At 44.0% G+C, this 4231-nt stretch overlaps 1 pseudogene; it reads right to left on the bottom strand.

Annotated features, from left to right (window-relative positions):
• Positions 1 to 3127: 3127 nt before the first annotated feature.
• On the bottom strand, positions 3128 to 3947 carry LOC100967219 (annotated as a pseudogene).
• Between the last annotated feature and the right edge of the window lie 284 nt (positions 3948 to 4231).

The raw sequence follows: 4231 nt of genomic DNA, 5'->3' as shown, positions 1-4231 counted from the left end.
CAAGCAGACAGGAGTCCCCTCCCCCACAAGACGGGCTCACAGTTTACTCCATGCAAACAAGCGAGCAGAGTTCAAGCTTCCTCCCACTCTACCCCACGGGAGATACCCCCTAAAAAGAGGACCTCCTACCCCTGCTGGCATGCCATGGCACCCTCCTGCCAGGCATAAAACTGTAAAACTATATAAAACTTTATACATTCCCCACCTGCAACACTGAACTCCAAGGAGTCCCCACCCACCCACCCTGAGGTCAGGAGGTTTGTTACCTATGGAGTCCAGATTCTTGGGCATCTCCTTGAGAGAATTGGAGGGGGAAAGGGCTGGTGCTGCTCTGTGCTGACTGTGTCACAGGAGTGAGAAGAAAGTTGGCTCGGAGGAAGCCATACAACAACAGTGGCATCCTGAGCTGAGAACTGATGCCATTCCAGATAGGTGAGCCCTGTCTCTCTGGGTTCTGGACAGCAGCCACAGGCAGAACGGACTTGGTAACTTTAGTAAGTAAAGAGACAATTAGCATCAGCCCTCAGGGGAATAGCTGAGACAAAGGCACTGGGTGGGCAGAGGCTGGAATTGACACCTGAGTGTAAACTCTAATAGCTTGCTGCCCAGAGCTGAGTTCTTCACCAGCTCTAGCAGCCTCTGACTTGCGGAAGAATTTAGATAAAACAGAAGGTGTGAGGCTGAAACAGCAAGAACTTCCAAAGCCTAAATTCTTCCCCTGCTAGACTGGACTCAGATTTCCCAACGAGCACCTCGCCCTCAGGGGAATGCTGAAATAAAGGCAGTGAGTGGGCAGAGGCAGGAATTGACACCTGACTGTAAAGTCTAATTGTTTGCTGCCCAGGGTTGAGTTCCTCATCAGCTCTAGCAGCCTCTGACTTGCAGAGGAAACCAGCAGGGACAGAAGGCGAGGGGCTGGAATTAAGAGAATGTTCACAGCCTAATATAAATACACAAGGCCCCTCTGCCAAACTCAGATTTCTGGGTTATTTTGGCAGTCATAAACCCCAGGAGCAGTTGCCTACTGGAGTGAATAGGGTCACAGACCTGGGGGATTACAAGTGACTGGGTGCAAGGTGGGGAAGGAGGTATTAACCTTCCCAGACTAACCCATTTGCTGGGTGGGTCCCTTTGCCCTCACGGAGCACTGGAGCAAGTTATATCCAAGCTGCAAGCAGACCCCTCTTAACTAGTTGCCGGAGACATTTGAACTCTTCCACCTGAAACTGGTGCTGACTGGGACAACTGATTTGGACCCCTTAAACTGGGCAGACCACCCAGGGACTATTCAAAGGGGCACCCTGGGTGTATGGTTGAGGGAAGGTTTGATTTTCCTTGCCCAATTGTTGTTTGTGGGGGATGGGGTGACTTAATTGCTGGTATTTCTCCACAGCAGAGACTTCAACCAAGAGAAACTGAATCACTAGGGTAGGTAAGAGACCGGGTGAAAATAAGAGAGAGCCACTTCACCCAACAACACCAAGCAGATCACCAGTCTCTCAGGCCGTAACACTGTACAGTTCCTTGACAAACCTCAAGGGGAAAAGCCAAACGGGGTAAAATAATCATGGGGCAGAATCAGCGGAAAAGCTCTGGTAATATGAATAACCAGAGTAGACCAACCCCCCCCCCAAGAAAGGATGTGGCTGGTAATATGAATAACCAGAGTAGGTCAACCCCCCCAAGAAAGGATGTGGCAGATGAAACTGAAGATCCTCTTTATAAACAAATGGCTGAGATGTCAGAAATTGAATTCAGAATTTGGATTGTATATAAGATAAACAGAATGGAGGCAAAGATAGAAGGAGAAATTGAAGCAGCATTCCAAAAGTTCACTCGAGAATTCAACTAATTCAAAGACAAAACCACCAAAGATTTTGAAACATTAAGACAAGAGATTGCAGCCCTCAAGGATCTGAAAAATATGGTAGAATCTCTTGGTAACAGAGTGCAGGAGGCAGAACAAAGGATCTCAGACATAGAAGACAAAGCTTCGAAATATGTCCAAACGTCCAAAGAGAATCAGAAATGGAAAGCAGGCTCGGCGCCTGTGGCTCAAGTGGCTAAGGCACCAGCCATGTACACCCAAGGTGGCGGGTTTGAATCCCCAACCTGGGCCCGCCAAACAACAATGATGGCTGCAACCAAAAAATGGCCAGGCGTTGTGGCAGACGCCTCTGGTCCCAGCTACTTGGGAGGCGGAGGCAGGAGACTTGCTTGAGCCCAGGAGTTGGAGGTTGCTGTGAGCTGAGATGCCACGGCACTCTACCCAGGGGGATAGCTTGAGGCTCCTGTCTCAAAAAAAAAAAAAAAGAAATGGAAAACAAAAACAGATCATTCTCTCAGAAAGCTATGAAATGATTCAAAGAAAACTAATATTCACCTCATAGGAATCCCTGAAAGTGATGAAGTTGCTTCACAAAACACAGAGGCTCTTCTCTACAAAATTATGAAAGAGAACTTCCCAGATATGTCAAGAAATCCTGAAATTCAGATTGCAGACAGCTTCAGAACCCCAGTATGACTCAACCCAAATAAGACATCCCCCAGACCCATCATAATTAACTTCACTAAAGTTAATATGAAAGAGAAAATCTTGAAAGAAGCGAGACATAAGAAAACCATAACCTACAAGGGGAAGAATATCAGAATAACTACAGATCTCTCTGCCAAAACCTTTCAGGCAAGAAGAGGGTGGTCATCGACATTTCATCTCTTAAAACAAAATAACTTTCAGCCCTGGATCCTGTATCCAGCTAAACTGAGTTTCATTTATGATGGAGAAATTAAATACTTTAATGACATCCATGTGTTGAAGAAATTTTCCATAACTAAAGCAGCTCTCCAGGATATTCTCAGACCTATTCTCCATAATGACCAGTGCAATCCTCCACTACAAAAGTAAACTAACTCAGAAACTATTGATCAAGCTCCAACTTCTACAGTGCAAAAGGATTAAGAACATCCCCTGGACTTTTGAACAACTCAATACCTAAAATTTTATCAGGCTTATCAATAATTTCAATCAATGTGAATGGTTTAAATTGTCCTCTTAAGAGTCACGGATTGGCTGATTGGATACAGAAACTCAGACCAGACATCTGTTGTATACAAGAATCTCATCTTATTTTTTTTTTCAATTTGAAAGCAGTCACTGTTTATTAACTGACCAGATTACAAAAACAATCAGGGCAGATACCTTAGTTCATTCTTCTAATAAGTCTATTGATTTGGTCTTCCTGGTTACCAGCATCTCCACCTTCTACAAAGTGGGTTGTCTTTTTCTTCATTCCCCCCATGGAGATGATAACTTGAATGGCCACAAGAAGTTATTTGCTTCTTTGAAGCATTTTCCAAAAGTATAGATCTCATGAATCAGATCCTCCATGCAGATGATGCCATATTTACCTAGAGATTGTGCAATCAAACTGTTATCAGTCAACGCAATTCATTTCTTATTGATTTTGCCATAACTATGCTTGTAGATTAGCTCATTTAGTGACTTCAGATTTGGGTACCCCCCATACAATATATGGTCCTACAATCCTCAGCATGTTAATAGAAGCCTTGTTGAGCTTAACAAAAGTTCCACTGAAGATCTGGCGAAGGTGAAGAAGCTGCAACACCTTTCAGACCTTTGGACTCACACCATTGATACCTCTGATCCTGATGACAAATGCCAATCTGGGTTCTGCAGGTACATAGAAGTTGCCAGCTTTTCCTGCCATCCTAGCTGTCTGAATCTCAGTTCTGTACATCTGCCTGTATTCCTTATGATAATGCTTAGCTTTTTCATAGATAAGCTTCCTCCTTGCCTTTCGAAACATCTTTTGGGCACACTTCTTTCTCAGATGCTTGATCTTCAGCTCTGCGAAATTCTTTCACTTTTTCTTAAGGGTTTCTGGCACAGCAGGAACCTTCTTTTTCTTCTCTTCGACACCCTCCATGGTTTCAGCCAGAAAAAGAGGAAGCTCAAGAATCTCATCTTATCTTAAAAGACAAATATAGACTCAGGGTGAAGGGATGGTCATCTATATTCCAGGCTAATGGAAAGCAGAAAAAAGCAGCTGTTGCAATTTTATTCACAGATACAATAGGTTTTAAACCAACAAAAGTAACCAAAGATAAAGATGGCCACTTTATATTTGTTAAGGTCAATACACAATATGATGAGATCTCAATTATCAATATCTATGGGCTCAGCGCCTGTGGTTCAAGCAGCTAAGGCGCC

The sequence above is a fragment of the Otolemur garnettii genome, unplaced genomic scaffold (assembly GCF_000181295.1).
Source record: "Otolemur garnettii isolate 467f Iridium unplaced genomic scaffold, OtoGar3 scaffold00117, whole genome shotgun sequence".
Classification (NCBI taxonomy): domain Eukaryota; kingdom Metazoa; phylum Chordata; class Mammalia; order Primates; family Galagidae; genus Otolemur; species Otolemur garnettii.
Note: the sequence above shows the minus strand (reverse complement) of the source record. Positions and strands in the feature narration are given on the sequence as shown.